This window comes from Episyrphus balteatus, chromosome 2 (genome assembly GCF_945859705.1).
Source record: "Episyrphus balteatus chromosome 2, idEpiBalt1.1, whole genome shotgun sequence".
Lineage (NCBI taxonomy): Eukaryota > Metazoa > Arthropoda > Insecta > Diptera > Syrphidae > Episyrphus > Episyrphus balteatus.
This window is the reverse complement of record NC_079135.1, coordinates 23,300,866-23,317,984: the sequence shown is the minus strand read 5'-3', so window position 1 is coordinate 23,317,984 and position 17,119 is coordinate 23,300,866. Positions and strand designations below refer to the sequence as shown.

Below are 17,119 nucleotides of genomic sequence, written 5' to 3'. Positions count from 1 at the left end.
AGAAAATTTCAATTCCACCTTGCCTATCTTGAATCTAAATAAACTCATAACTACCAAGTTTGAAGGAAATCGCTTTAGTATAGATAAGGTTGTACAATATACATTAAGATAAATACAGACAGATTGCGGAACCCACTTTTTTGCATTCTCTATCATCGTAACGTCATTATTTCTGATTGTTATTTCGAATCCTTAACTTCCCTTATATTACCTACATATATCGCAAGTAAAAACTTGGTTGTAGGACTTGATAGAATTCCCAGAGAACCGTTACCAGCAGCGTCAATAACATCCAAAAAATTGTTGCAATCATTATTAGCAAAAAGCAAGGACATCAAAAGCTTCCCTGAAAAGTGGAAAAAAATATTTGTAACTGATAATATTTTAACAGATTTTACATTTCATGAACAAAACCATTCCCTTTAAAATTTCAAAATAAGCTTCATGAGAATCTAATTTACCCAAATCCCAAAAGACCCTTAATATCATTTCATTAAACATCTAGGTGAGAGTGACATATATAAAATTGCATTATCCCAATCACAATTCCAAGCATATGTTTTCAAATGAAATTTTCTCCCATCATCATCATCGGCAACAAGAACAAGAACTCTAGCTATTCCCAGTTCAATTCATATTAAATGTGATATTTTCCAAAACGTAACCCTTGCGTCCGGAGGGTGTTAAATTATAGGTCACACCCAAGGGTTTTATTCTGTTAAATAACTAAAAACATTCTGATTAAATCAATTCCAATTGAAAATGTTAACCTTTTTGCCAGATTTCTATTGATATCTACTTATTTTTTTTTTTCTTATTTTGAAAAACCTTCAATCCCCATTTGGGTCCGTTTCAATATGAAATTTACAGAAAAATATGGTACACACAGAAAAAAAAAATGTAACTAGAATGTTAAATATCCTTAAGGTGTTCATCTCCCTTAAGCTCTTTAAAGGGTGCATTGACTGCATGTAATGTGGGTGGATTTGAGGGTGGTTTTTGCTGGTAATAGTGTGTTGCGTGGGTATAGCGACCACCAGTTGCTTTTTATGTTGAGTCTTCGTTATTCTGTGTGTGGGCTGAGAATTTTTCAGAGAGATTTTAGCGCATGTCCTTTTTTGTGGATCCTGTTTGTAGTATATTTCTCTAAATCTCTCTCAGAGATTTTCAAAATTTCTCCACCATTGGTAAAAAACCAAGTTTCAACTGGACCAAAACTGGGGGACTCTTTGCCACTAAGTGTGGGTTTGTTTACAATCGAAATTTAGTTCCTTTCGTGACGGTATCTGAAACGAACGTTCTTAACGGAAAGTTTAACTTTTTATCCAAAATTCTCTAGTATCCATAGGATACGATTTATTTTTGCGGGCAAATAATATCTATCGTGAGTAAAAACAATCCAAGTGGCCGCGAATTTCGACAGTCTGTGTTGTGATTACGAATTGATAACATGTGCTTTTGAGAATAATAACGGTATCTATAGTTATAGAAAGTTATATTGTTCTCTTGGTGATAAAATTATAAAATAATAACAGTGATTTAGTAAGTTATTATACCTAAGCCGGTCTTAATTAAATCGTTTAAGAAATTTATCAGAAAAATATTAAGTGGAAAAGTTTCAAGTGTTCGGATTATTATTGTTCAACATTGAAGAGCTTCAGTTGATGTAAGTACACTAATCAATATTTTGATTAATTTAGTTTGAGAACATTCATTCCATCAAATTAGGTATATTTATATCAAATTTCATATTGTTCACAGTTTTTCAGTGCTTTCCGAATTAACTCAGTGGCTTTAAAATTAATAAATTGCACGACTGGGGTCGCACGTACTTGCTCTTATGCTTAATGTAACTATAATGTTAAAGCTTTTTATTCAAAAAATTTAAAATTTGATATTTTGAAGAAATTTCATAAGTAGGATAAAAAAATTAAATCTGTTTTTATAATTAATTAAACTCCGTTTTAAATTATCTTAAAAAAAAAAACAAATATGCCATTTTATTTCTCGTATAAAAAGGTATTTTTAGAAAAAAATTTTCGAAAATTGTAGGAGCCGTTTTTTAAAAAAATAGTTTTTTATATATAAAAATTTTTTAACATTTTTCAAAAAAAAAGTTGGTATGCCATATTGAATAAATAATTAATTTACACATAAAAACTAAATTTCAAAATTTTTCATTGATCCGTTTTCAAAAAATTGATTTTTCAAAAAAAAAATTTTGAAATATTTTTTAAAAAACCAAAAATGCTTTTTTTGAAAATTTTTTAAAATTTTAATATTATCTTTACTTACACACTTTTGTATAAAAATTTTCATTTAAATCGGGTTAATGTTGTACGAGATATTCAGAAACGAAAAAAACCGTTCTATGACAGGTACCGTTAATAACGGTACAAAAAATATTTTTTTTATTTCAAAAGTTGGCTCTTATGTGTAGTACTACACACAAAAATTTTAATCAAAATCGTTAGAGCCGTTTTTGAAAAAAATTAACTTTTCTATTTCCGTTATATGGCAGGTACCGTTAGTTTTGGTCATAAAAAAAAAATTTCAATTTCCCCTCTAGGGAATCACCAAAAACTGCTAACTACCAAGTTTGAAGAAAATCACTTCACTCGTTTAGGCTGCAGCTCCAGATAGAGACAGACACACAGACAGACAGACAGAATTGCCGGACCCACTTTTTTGGCATTCTCCATCATCGTAATGTCATGTAAAATTGTTATCTCGAGTTCGATTTTTTTTACGAATCCTAAACTTGCCCTATAGTACCTATATCGCAAGTAAAAAAAGAGTGAACTTACTAACACTGAGTTAATTTATATCTGAAAATTTGACTTTGATTGTTTTTTTTTTTTTTAAGTCTTAGGACATTTTGAAAGTAAAAAGCTGTCGTTGAAAATTGTCAGAATCAAATCAAATTTTGAGAAAACTAAAGTTTAAGGCGAACTTGATAAATAAGTAGATTTTATAAGGATTTGTCACAGGTATCGCTTTTTAATTAGGATTATTAGTAATTTTATTTTTAATTCTAAGCTATTCCCTAATAAACACATCTTAAACTTGTATCGACCAAATAAATCATTGGCAAGGCCAGTATAGTCAACATAAACTTTAATCTGATTAGTTGTTTAAGAATAGAACAATTTGTATTAACCTTTTACAAAAAATATAAAATATAAAAAAAAAGTTACGCATACACCTCAGTGCACCCAAGTAAAATCTCAAAAAATTAAATTAAAATTGTTGTCATTGTCACTGACTAATTAAAGTTGTTGATTTTTAGTTACCATGTTTTGGGTGTGTAAAAAAGTATTAATTATAAAAATAAGAAAACTGGAACACTAAGATAATACAAATCTCGAAACCACTAAACATAAAGTATGCACTTCTCATTTCGTTCGAAAAAAAAAACAATTCAATTTTATATTTATATATCATTAAAATGTTGATATTTAATTGAACAACATTAAGACTTATTACGAATAATGTCAATATAAATAAAAATTCGTTCTGAGGAGTAAGCTCTAAGTTTAAAGTTAAGCTAAATATTAAAGAATGGACCCATTATTATAGTAAAAAAAAAGTATATAAAGAAAATACAACACTATCCCAAGGATCAAGTTGTTTACAGTACATAGCTTAATATATATTTTAAACTTTCGGTTTCGAGTGTCCAATGCGAAAATATATAAATTTTTTAGTCTTTATTGATTTTACAAGACCTTACAAAATTTTAAAAATTCAAATAAATAAGAGCCTAACATCATTTCTTTGGGATCAAGTACCTATATAGTTTTCAAGTCATTTTCGTGGAAATTGAAAAAAATTGTTTTTTTAGTAAAAGTTCAAATCTTTAAAAAGTGAATTCGTACCAAATTAAAAATATGTGAAAAGGAATATCTTGGAAACCATAACCCTCACAGAAATTGTTTAAGGCTCCAAATATTTTAAATTTAATTAAATAGAGCTTAAACCAAAATATATTTTTCTAAAGGATTTTTGTGTGGTGATTCCGAATCTGAAGTCAAAATTTCACTGGCATGGCACATTTTCGAAATATTTGAATATTAACAGGTCAAAAACGCATTTTGTTGGTACTTTTGGCGTTGAATTTCATCACTGTTAATTATTTTTTTGCAATCTTCAAGAGTAATATTTTACTGTCTTAAATATGTTTATTTTCTTATTAAAGCTATTTTTTTCTAAAAGATATTTGGTATATATTTATGATATCTTAAAATCTTGGTAGTTAAGGTAACTTATGGATTTTTGAAGCATATTTGAAGCAAATTCCAGTTTTGGACTTCTGATTTGGATAAAAAAAGAGGTTGTCTGTAAAGCCGGTTTACGGACGATCATTTAACGTGATAACGTCGTCAGAAAATAGGTTGTGTGGTTTTGTTTAAAATGAGTCAATTGAAGAGTTTACTTTTTTCAAACAATCATAATTTACAAGAAAAAGCTAAAAAAAAATACGTTTTTTATTTTCTCATTATATAAATTTTTTTATTTTAAAAGCTTAAAAAAAAAATTATGCAATTTAAAAGCCAAGTGTTTCTTCTTTAATTTTTAAATTTTTATAATGTGCAAAGAGTATAAAAATAATTTATTGAAAATAAATCATTTTCATCAAAAAAAGCAAAGAAAACATGAATTTTTATCTTCTCACGTCATTAATTCCATTTTTTTCCCTAACAACCTATGAAAAATTGTATACCATCTGAAAGCTTATTGTCTTAGCTCAAAATATATATATCGATCAGGTCTATGAGACATCTACAAAAAGAGCTAGAATTTTTTGAACTCGATCTAATTTCATTAAAAAAAGCAAAAAAAAAAAAACATTCTCAGGCTATGGAATCAATCTCCACTGATGTTTTGAGGTTTTTCGCAAGTTTCTTGATTCATTGTGTAGCATTGTGATAGACTAACTATCGTTATGTGTGATATACCAAATGAAAGGTAATTGTATCAGGATGCTCAGAAAAGTTTAATAAAATTTCTATTGGCTCTTGGTCAAAAGTTATAACCTGTTGAATTCTAAACTTTTATTTTACCATTATCTCAAAATTGTGTTTACGAAAATGATTGAAACTTCGCACAATCGTGGTCATGGTCTATCATTACTCCATATACTTTATTCATGTATCTATTAAAGAAAAAAAGATAAAAATAAAAAACGATGAAAATCGGTTAAAGCATCAAAAAACGTGTTTTTTAAAAACTTGTTTCTTCTGTTATTTAGGCAAAACTCACTAAACGATTTTTTGCACATGTATGCATAGGCCAAAACCTACATGTCCTATAAGTTTAAGATTTTTTGAACTCTGCAAAAAAAAACTAAAAAATTAAATTACCCAAAAATACCCCTAAAAAACAAGGTGTTTTTCAAAAATTCATATTTCAAAACGCAGAGTGTTGGAAAAAATCCGTATCAGACGCCTCATTTTTTTTTCTCTCATCTTTCATCTGGCATCTTTAGAATTGTCAAAAAAAAATTTCCTTTACCCATAATCATCATTTTGTCATGGCCCCAACACGTGTACAACGTTCAAACAAAACGTTATAGCTTAGTTTCAAAATTTTCTAGAATTTTTTCTTAAATGCAGTTATTCTTAAATTAATCTCATCTATCTATAGCAAAAAAATCAATTCTCTACGACTTCGCGTTTAGATTTTAGCCCAAATTTCATCTTTCCGTTTTACCCCTGTTTACCCTAGATATTAAATGACGGAATTTTTAAAAATCCTTCATTTAGATTAAGCTTTAAGTTATTATCTTTTAAGTAAGCTATAGAAGATTTTTGTATCTCTAATAGTTTATTTTTTAATTTTGAATTGAAATTTTTTGCCGCACTGCGAAAGTGCGAGAGTGTAACTTTAGAAAATGGCGTCACTTTTTTGTGGTGGCTGCTATGGTTCATCGATTTATAAGACGTTATCACGTCAAAAAAAAAAAAAAAACAAATTAAGTTTTCGTATAATTTTGAACGTGGAACGGTAACCGATTCTATTTTTGAAGAACTCTTCAACAATTTTTTACGCACATAACTTTAAGAACTTACTGTTTAGCTTAACCCCTTGTTACCCAAGATCGCAAATTTCAAAATTAAAAATGTCAATCCACTTGCCTTAAACTATAACACTGGTTTACAAGGGTTTTGTTGCCGAAACAAAACTATACTTTGCTGAAGGTTTTCGGTGTGCTGAACTCGAATCCGAAGTCAAAAACAACTAATCAGCTCCCGTTTTTGAGATATTACCGTTAGAAAATGCAAAAAAACGTTTTTTGAGTTCTTCGGATATTATTCTTTTGTATAAGGAAAATTGTTTGAGCATATATAGTAACGGTTTCTATAAGAACTGTTTTCCATCTTTCGATACCTGTTTAAATCTTTTCAATATCTTTTGTATTGCCCGAGATATCTTAAACTAAAGTCAGTGGGTTTGGCTTCAATTAGAAGATAATGACGTTATAAAATTTATAAAAATACCAAACAACTGAGGATATCTCGGGCAGTAAAAAAGATATCGGAAAGATTTAAACAGATTTAAAGAGGTGGTAAATAGTTCTTATAAACACCGTTGCTAAATATGCTCAAACAATTTTCCATATATAAAATAATAAGGTCCGAATTGCTGCATTTTCTAACGATAATATTTCAAAAACGGGAGCTGATTAATTTTTTTTGGCTTCGAATTCGAATTCAGCACACCGAAAACCTTCAGAAAAGTATATTTTTGTTTCGTCAACAAAAAAAAAGTTTAATTTTGTTAACCAGTGTAATAAAACATGTATTTTTTAAAAATTCAATATCTTCATTATTTACTTAGTTATTTCGAAAATAACACAGCAAAAAATAAGTTTTGTATATAAATGCAAAAATTCAAACAAAAAACTATCTAATATTTATTTTTGACACTTCCCTAAAACCCAAAAATAAAACCCAATTAATTTATGCAGAAAAAATATTTTTTTTTCTGAATTTCGTTATTTTTACACAAATTTGCTTGTTTTCAAAAAAGGCCGAACTTTCAACATTAACTGCCAATTAAAAACTATTTTTGCCATTTATTAGAAATATGGTGCACTATTTCGATAAAGCTATATTAAAAAATTATGTTATAAGCCTCAAAAGAAGACAAATATGGTTTGTACAGCTTTTGTGGGATCTTTGTTGGTCTGTAACAGATTATATGTCACATAGGGCTTCAAGGGGTTAAAGGGTGGTTTACCATTATACTTTGACGTGATCGTTATTACCCTCTGTCGGCACACGGGTGCGAATTTGGCAGGCCAAAAATAAAAGTTGGTTACAAAAAAGTGTCTTTATAAGTGTTAAAATACATTTTTTTTTAATTGTGAATGCAATATTCGAATTCCTCAGAAAATTCTACATCAATTTTATATATGATTCTCTATAGAATATTGAGACCGAAAAAAGTTCTAGGGAAATGAAAAAGTATAAACCAAATTCGCAAAAAAGAGGTGTGCCTACAGAGGGTTAATTGAAATAAACTAACAACCAATTTATTTTTAGAAATATAAAGTTTTCAATGAGCAATCCTTTCTTTTGTACAACCAAAATACATATTTAGCTTTGAATGTGACCATCTAATATACCAATCATAATAATGATTAATCAACATTATTCTTTGACACTAATTTGATTATTTCCACTAAGAAGCAATGCTTTTGTCATCACTCTCCTTAGAGTCCTGTACTATAAAATAAAAACTACTCATTATCCTGTCTTTATAAATACATTTTCCTCTCACTGTCCCATATGTTCATCCAACTTTATTTATACATACATCACTGCACAGAATATACACAAGGCGTGTTGATTAAAATACAAAACAAGACACAGTACACTAGTACTTGTATAGAAATCTAGTACTTCATATACCTAGATGACGAGAAAGAACCAAAAAAGAAAGCGGAAAAACAAACAAAGCGTATAGCATCCTTACGTGCGGAAAATTACCAAATGGCTTGTGAAATGTCATACTCTAACTCATTCCCCATCAAAAAAAAAACTCTATCTCCAACTAAGAATACAACCATCCACCGCCCGTATCTCAAACCATCCAGCTGAAAACATCCAAAGCCTTTCCCAGAGAGAGAGCATATCATGTCAGATATAGATAGATATAGGTTTCCATAGCGGAGTATCCAAAGTATCCTTTTGTCCTATCTCCCCAAACACAAACTTTCTGTTCCATATATCCTTTCACATCACAGAATCACCACCCTCTCTATGGCAATCTAAACAATATATAGAATAAGGACAATAAGGATGAACGAACAAGCTGGTGTTTTTAATCTTCTTAAATACCGTTAGATACTTCATTATTTTCACTAAATATAAATTAAATACACAAACTAGGTTTAATGTTATATAGGGACGCAATTGTCGTTGAATGGTGATAGTGATAGTGACAGTGACAAAACTACAACTATTATGCAGACGACAATGCAAGGACAACGAAAAAGGATGCATGGTGTGGAGTCATATATTGTCCTTGAAGAGTTTATTCGTCAAAGTGTCACTATTAGGAGTTAAATGCACCCACACAAATGTGTTGGGTGGTAAGGACGATGAGTCCTTCGAACGTGTTTAAGGACAAGGTTTTCGGAACAGTTCACTAGAAGTTCACAAAACCACCCACAAAACATACCGCCTCCGCGATGATGACGACGAAAAATAAACAAACATCGAAAAACAAAAGCAAAAAAAAAAGGATATATGAAAACAGAAGGAACTCGTCGGGATTTCGGGATTTGTTTCATATTTTATGTGTAGTTGAGTTGGGGGATTTTTCGGGAGATATTTTATATTCCAGATGTGTGGATGAGTGGGAAAGGGGGTTGAAAGTAGGGGTTCATATATGGTCCTACCGAACCGGATTTCACCAACCAAGCCATATCCAGATCTAGCTGGCCAAGTCCTTTAGCGCCTTTTGTGTGATTTAATGCGACAGGATATACAACAATATGGTTTTACTCAAAAACAAAAAAAAAAAGAGAAAAACAAAAAACACTCAAAAAACTGAAAAAGGACGAAAAGTTTTTTAAAGTTTCGTATATTTTCTGTTGTCGTTTCTGTTCCTCTTGTTGTTGTTGTTTTTATTTTGTTTGTTATTGTTGTTGTTGTTGCTGATGATGGTGATTACTCGTGTTGTTTTTTGTGGTATGTCTCAGTGGCGATGCGGAGTGTGGCTGTGGAGCGCGTAAAGGCGTCAACTGGAATAATTATTACCTTCTCTTATTCACCCGAACCCAAGCCCACACTCAGTCCACAGAATCCAAAATCTGAAATCCCAACCCAATTCTGTGTGTGCCAATATAAAGAGATAGCTCTACATGCGTCAAGGGATATAGCGTCATATTACTCTGCTGTGCACGTGCTGCTTTTCTTTCTCTGGGCAACAGAAAAGGATATTATTCTGATATCCTGAATAATTATGAAAAGATTTACGAGTTCAGATTATACAATTTCGAAATTTTTTTGGGGGCTTCCTTTGGGATATAAATGTGAGCCACAGCAGCACACCTGGACACTTGGACAAGAAGAAATAATAAAACACAGTAGGTATGTACATCTAGTTGTTGGTAAGGTCCAATGGAAATGTTTTTAATGTTGAGTTTTTGTTTTCTTTTCTTTGGGCTGGGAGTTTGGGTGACAGCCCAAATATTCCATTTTTGCTGTGGAAGGGCTAGGCTTTTGATGTCTTTTGTAGAAAATTAAATTTTAAACTCAAAGCTTTTGAATAAAATTATTTATTTAATTAAAAATGGTGGTTTTTTTAAGGCAATTTATTGACAATGGTCGAAAAACCAGAAACCCAAGAGGTTTTTCAAACGCATTTTCAGCTATGTTAAAAAAGACCTTTTCTATTACCTACTCATGGGAATCTTATTGCGTGTTTGACATTATGCAAAATTTTCACATAACGAACTTTGTAGTCTCCTGAATTTTCAAATCTTCTTGGAAAGTGTTTAACCTTTGGAAGCATAGTCATTCTCATTACATTTTTGTTCAACCGATCAATAAAGAACCTTTGGATAGCAATACCAGAAATATATTGTACATATTTTGTTTTGAAACTGGAATAGGATTTAAACTTTTTTCGAGAAGTTCCGTTATTAAAAGTGCATCTTCGTGTCGGAAAATCACATATACCTACTTAATAATTTTTTTGTGCTTATTCCAAAGTCAGAATGGACCTAGCACGTCCCGTTTTTTAGATATTCCCGTTAGAAAATCTCAAAAACCCATTTTTTTACTGTTTTCGAAGAAATATTTTGTAATGTTTAATAATGTAATCTTTTTCAATTAAAATTGTTACGGTTTATGAAAGAACTTATTTTTTTCTTTCAAATTCAGTTTCAATCTTCTCAATATATCTTTTCTTCTCCGAAATGTCTTAATTTAAATAAGTTTAGTAGGTTTGGCAAATCTTTCCATAAAGAAACTCATCTCTAAAAACTAATATATCTTTCTCCCTAAAACAATATAATACATTTTAAATGGACTTTAGTGTACTGATTTTGAATCCGAACTCAAAAAATTTTGGTCAGCTCTGGTTTTTGAGATATATGTAGTAGTTTTTTTTGAGATTTTCTAAAAAAAAACTTGATTTTGTGATACTTTAATGCGAATATCTTAAAATCCTGACGTGACAGAATTTTTTTGACTTCGGATTTTGACTCAGCACATCAAAAACTTTAAGAAAAGTATACTTTTGTTCTTAGGAGAATCGAATCTGAAGCTTTATAAGGCAGTTTATCGAATGGTTTACTACAAATAAGATATTTCTAAATAGAAAAATAGTATATAAAATTACAAAACACGTAAAAATTTTGTTTAATGTATTTTATGAAGGTTTTCTTTACATATTTGAGTTTTTATATATAATAGACATTGGTATTTCGAAATGTCTGCTTTTTTGACAATCAGTATTTTAAAAAATGAGTAAACATTAATGTAAGAGGACAAATTTGGTGTCAATCAATAGGCCCTATTATAAAGAGTAATTCTTAAAAATTTGAGCTCAATGCGACTAATAGTTTTAATTTTATACAAGTTCAAATGAATCTAAAAGGGTTATTGTTTTGGAAACTACCCACATTTTTCAAAAATCATTTTTTACAAAAATGGTACCTGATAGAATTTTTCTGAAACCAGATTTAGATTCGGGAAAGTCTAATCTTTCATAATATCGAAAAATTATTTGAAGGAGAAAAAAAAGTTGAATTTTGCAGACCAGTGTTATTAATTAACATATTTAACCAAAATTTCAAAAAAAAAAAAAAAATCAATATCCGGTTTTCAAAAATATGATTTTTCAAAAAAAAAATTTCAATTTTTTAAACCAATAATGATTTTTTTTCTTAGTTTAATATTTGAATTTGAAATTGAATTTTTGAAATCGTTTGCAAGAAAATCAAGATAAAAAAAAAAACTTTTGTATTCGAAAAACCGTTGATAAAAATTTTGATAAAAAAAATTTTCTCATTAAAAGACAGACCTTGTATCAACTTGAATATTTTTTATCCAAATTGTATGAGCCATTTTTAGGAAAATTAAACATTTCCAAAATTGGTATATGACAGGTTACGTTAGTTATTGTTGGTATAAAAAAAAAAATTGATCTCAAAAACCTCTCTGTACAAGATTCAAAAACTGCTACATACCAAGTTCGAAGTGGATCAGCTTATCCGTTAGTCTTTTGCTCCTTATACAGACCGACAGACGGACTTTTGAAACCCACTTTTTCAAATTCTCTATCATCGTATTGTCATGTTTGATTGTTATCTCAACTTTTTTTTTTACCAATGCATAACTTGATATAACCTAGGTAAGGTAGTTAAAATATTAATATGAAAGTTTTTTGTATAGAAAAAAAAGTTACGCATACGCCACAGTGACCCATTCGAAAATTCCAGTAAATAATGGAACAATCTTTGACCATCATAAACAATGTCTGAGTCTCTCATACTTGGAATTTATATCGCTTTCAAACTGACAACACTGGTAATGGTCGGAAAAACGTTTTTTTCGCTATTAAATCCAGATTTTGGAGGTGAAGTGAAATTTTAACATAAGATTTCGTAATCATTACATTACTTGATATAGGTGTTCACGTGAGAATTTTGTGTAGTGTTTTCTAGTTTAACAAAATGTTGATTGTTTGATTCCTCAAAAACTATTAAAATCAAGGCTTCCACTGTAAACATTCCCAGATTTAAAAAGTAACAATTTCCTTCGTTCAACTTTGAAAAGGAGGATAAAAGTTGCAACATTCCTCAAACATAAAACTGGAGTCCTAATTGGTGCTTGGGGTGTTAGCTCATGTAGATTTTAAGAATACATTCCTCCTTTTTTTATGAAACAAAATCAAAAACAAAAAAAAAAAACTCTTAAACCAAAACCATTATAACACACCCAGACACACAAACAAAAACGCCAAATCTGCCAGCATCAACAACAGAAAACACTTTTGGTTTTTTGTTAAATAATATTTTTCGGGGTGAATTATGTTTGCGTCGCACGAAAAATAATTATTTCTTCTTTCTGTTTTTTCTCAACTCAAAAAAAAACGACATTGGAGCACGCCATGAGTATGCCCTCCTTCTTCTTTCAATATTCAACAACACACCCCATCTTTCCCATTCTCTTTTAAAACATATTTTCAAGGAGAACACAACTCATACCTAACCCAGCTCTTTTTATCCTCACTTCACTTATATGTATGTGAAGCTCTTTTACTGACAGCGACAAGGTTGAGGACTTTAATGAGTTTGTCGTTAAACCTGGTACGAGTTTACGCAGTGGAAACAGATGTACAAGTTGTTTCACCGCACGTCCTTCCTCTTCCTTCGAAACACTGTTAGCAAGCAGGGGTACAAAAAAAAAATCCAACTCCTGTTAAACATCTTAAAAAGTATCTCATAAATTTTGTATCCTTATGAAAAGCCCCGTGGGGAAGGGGGACTTTAGGGGGAGTTAAAAAAAAATAATATATGTGTGGGTTTGAGTTCAGAGATGAGTTGGGTTCTTCAAAAAAATTGCCAACGAACAAACGACTTTTTTGTGTTCGGTTTTTCAAGAGCACATCACCGGAAGGTCGATGATGATGGTGTTGGTTGAGTTCTAGTAGAGTCCTGGGATTTGGCTGTTAGGTGCAACTTCTCTCGCTCTCACTTCGAACGGAGATTGGGGGCAATTGGGCTGAAAATGACAGAAAGGATAAATGGATTGGATGTTTTAAAAGGATGTGAATTATAAAGCATTCGACATGGTTTCAAAAAGAGATACTTCTTTTTTCCCAACAACAACCCAACACACACACACATACACAATTAGTCCCTATCCTCATAAACATTTAAAAAAAAAGGGTTTTCTCTCAGAGATATACACGATAAAACGTCCTAAATGTGATACAGTTAGTCGAGAAATTAAATCAAGACACGTGCTAATGCCTTTTTCCTGAAACAAAAAAAAAAAAAACAAGAAGAAGCTGAGGAGCGAGATTGAAGCTTAATCAAACAAATTAATTAAATGGTTTCCCAGGGAGACGATGATGATGCTAAGAACGTAGAAGAATACAGACAAATTGGAGAGAGAGAGAGAAAGAGTAGAAAATAAAAATAAATCCTGCAAATGAAGTACACAAAAATGCTTCTTTTTTAGTTTATCTACTCAGTAATTAAAGTGAAATTTTCCGCTTTTAGAAGAGGGACAATAATATAATTCTGAAGATATGTACTAACAGAAGAGTATCCTTTTTTTTTTTTGCTTTTTTGTTAAATCTATTCTCATCTACTTCGTTTGGTTTATGTTTATAATACAGATAGACTTAGAAATTTTGCTGAATTTTCATCCCTCTTTCCTCCTCTTCTTTGAGTAATTTAAAGCTTAAATGAGGGTGATGGTTTTTATATCATTTGGTATGAAAGAGTCTATTTTTGTATACTTTCAGTTGTCACTTGATTAGGCGCTTAATGAGGTGATGTCTAATGAGTGGAATACCATCAGAGTCCTTTTTTCTCGTCTTTATTTAGCTCTGAAGAGAAGTTATTAGGGTATATGGGAATTTTTGTGTGTGAGATGACATCGAATGGAAAACCAATTTTTGATCAAAGTTATGAAGAAAATTATATTGGAAACTATGGTGTGGATTGAAGCCTTATGGATGATAAACAATATTATTTATCGTTTTTTTTACTTGGGGTTAAAGTTTTTTACTAAGGAAAAAAAAGTGATTTGGAAATTTAAGTACCTACTATTTGTTTCTATAACACTCCAAAATTCCTATAAAGTCAATTCGTTATAGGAATGATATACCTAGTTGATAAAATTCATTGTTAAGATGGTTTTTTTAATACTTTGTAATGCAGTTTTACAGACTCAAATGTAAATTTTTGTTCAATTTTTTTTAGAAAGAAATAAGTTAAGTTGATAAAATGCTTACCTAAATATGGGCTATGCAATAGAATAAGTAAGAAAGGATATCAAAGATTAGATAACTAAAGGAACCATTTATACAAATTTAAGTGTTAATAAAAAATTAATTAAGAAGACTAATAAAGAAATTTGTTATTTTGAACCAATTACCTACATATTCAAAAAATTTTAAGGTTGCGGTCAAAATTCTGTGTGTACCGAAATTTGGATTCCAAAATTTTGTATTCCAAGATTCTGCATTTTAAAATTCTGTAAATTCAAAATTCTGTAAAATCTAAAATTATGCAAAAAAAAAAAAATTGAATTTTAACTGAGCTAATTTGCGAAATAACGAAGAAAAAAATAACAAAAATAATAATAATTATTTAAATTATTTCTATTTTAAGTGGAGCGATTGAATATAATTCAATTTTAAAGTTCAAGTGAAAACTGAATTTCGAAAAGCAGAAAATTGAAAAAGAGAATTTTGGATTTACAGAATTTTGAAATACAGAATATCGACCAGTTTCGGAACTTTAAAGATACTGCACTCTTTTTCCTTTGAAGATTCATGAGTTTGAAAAAGCACCAAATTTGTTTAATAGATATTTTCCACAAATAAACCAAATTGGAAAATTTGACAGGTTTACATAACTCTATTTAATTTCTTTGCCGCCGCACTATGGGACCAAACGATCTTAATCATCTCAAAATTCCATAACTTTTTTGTTTCTCAATATTTTTTTTTTTTTGAAATTTGGCACAAATAAACTAGAATGTATATTGTATATGCTTCAACATGTAATAAAAATCAGTACTAAAAAAATTATGTATGTATTTATTGTAATATTTTCAAAAACAGAAATTATGAAAAATAGCTCAAATTCATCAATTAATGGCTTAATTCATGTACAAAATTATATTTTAAGTCGTTGTAATTTGTGTTAAATATAAGTGAAGTTATCCTGGATATAAGAAAGCAAAAATTGAAAGATTATAAATTCAAAAAAAATATACGAATGAAAGATAATATAAAATTCATTGTATAGGTAGGTAGAATTTATTTTATAAGTAAGAAAATAAAGAAAAAATGTGAAAGGGATAAGTATCTAAAAACGTAGAGACTAAATTAACCACTTTCTTAATAAAATCAAAATTATTGTGTATTTTATAAAACTCTAACAACAAAAAAAAGGTTGAAGAGGAAAAAAGTATTAAAACGAAATAGAATATGAAAATTATTAATATTTTATAGAGAAGACTTTTTAAATAAAACAAAAGCTTGAGATAAGAATTAAAATAGCGTAAAAAAATAAAAGTTTGGAAAAATGGGATGAAATAAAATAAAATCAAATGTGCAGATTTTGATTTGCGGCAGAAAATGGGACTTGAAATCCGTTCAGAATATCAAGCTTGTTGGGAATTCCTTTTATAGGGGATCCCAAAAGTAATAATATAAAATATATATCTCAAATTCTTACCATTTTCGATTAAATGCACTTCTTGTGAAATTTCGAAAAATTCCTACTTTGAAACTGTATTTTACTTCCCCTGTTCATAATTGATTTTTGTTTTTACAAACGTTCACTGGTAAATAAGAATCAATTATTTAATCAAAACATTATTTATTTTGTTGGCCTTATCGCTACAAATTAGTTAGCAGTTTTAATGAAACTCAATTTCCTACTTTTATTTTAGAGCAACACCCTAAAAAATAAATTGTACATTTTGAAACTGGTTTATCATTTTTATAACTTGTAGTTATCACAGTTTTCAAAAAAAGTATAAAAGATTCGGAAATTGAAGTTAGGATGAAAGCTAATATAATTTGAATTCAACAAAACAAGGTTTTTCAGAGTAAAAACAAAAACAGCTTTTGTTTAAACTAATTTGTAGCGAAATAATTCTTTTTTTCATTTGTCAATTGTTTCTAATTATCAATTATTGTTTAAGGGACAGATTTGTAAAAAAACAAAAATAAATTATGAAGAGGGGAAGCAAAATACTGTTTTAAAGTAGGAATTTTTCGAAATTTCACAAGAAGTGTATTTATTCGAAAACCGTAAATAGCTATTTGGGATAAACAAGTTACCAAATTATAAGAGCCCTTTAAATAGCCTATCAGAATTATTCATTTGAATCATTAATTTTGAGACACCCTGTAGATGACAGTAAAAAAAAAGATTTGCAAACATTTTTGAAAAATTTTTATTTTATACATTTTTGACCGTAAATCAAAATGGCGCAAATATGCGCAAAATTTTATTTTTATTCCTTAATTTTGAGTTGTATGAGATTCTAAATTCATTCATAACTCGACATCGGCAGTCGTCGGCAAAGGAGAAATCTACAATTGAAAATTAAAATTGGCCAAATTATTACTTCCCATTAATTGTTATTTTTTTAAAACAATCAATTTGAAGTACATTCAAAAACAAATGACGGACTTATAAAGTAGAGATTCTAACCTTTTTATTGATACACTACACTTATAAGGTTTCTTCACAAACTTCTGAGAAAACTAAGTTTAAACTGTTATATAAAATAGGACGAAAAACAATAAAAATTGAAATGTAAGGTTCGAGACTCATTTTAAGTACTTTTATCCAAAATATATTAAAAACAATGTTTGCTATCATAATTGCGCACATTTCTATTAT

At 29.4% G+C, this 17,119-nt stretch overlaps 1 protein-coding gene across 1 annotated transcript in view; it reads left to right on the top strand.

Annotated features, from left to right (window-relative positions):
* Nucleotides 1-1,283: 1,283 nt before the first annotated feature.
* Nucleotides 1,284-17,119, top strand: part of LOC129908690 (EGFR adapter protein) — an 81,411-nt gene continuing 65,575 nt past the window's right edge. The window contains exon 1 of the mRNA XM_055985384.1: nucleotides 1,284-1,666. The gene's annotated coding sequence lies outside the window, so the exon portion shown is untranslated. The remainder of the gene's footprint in view (nucleotides 1,667-17,119) is intronic.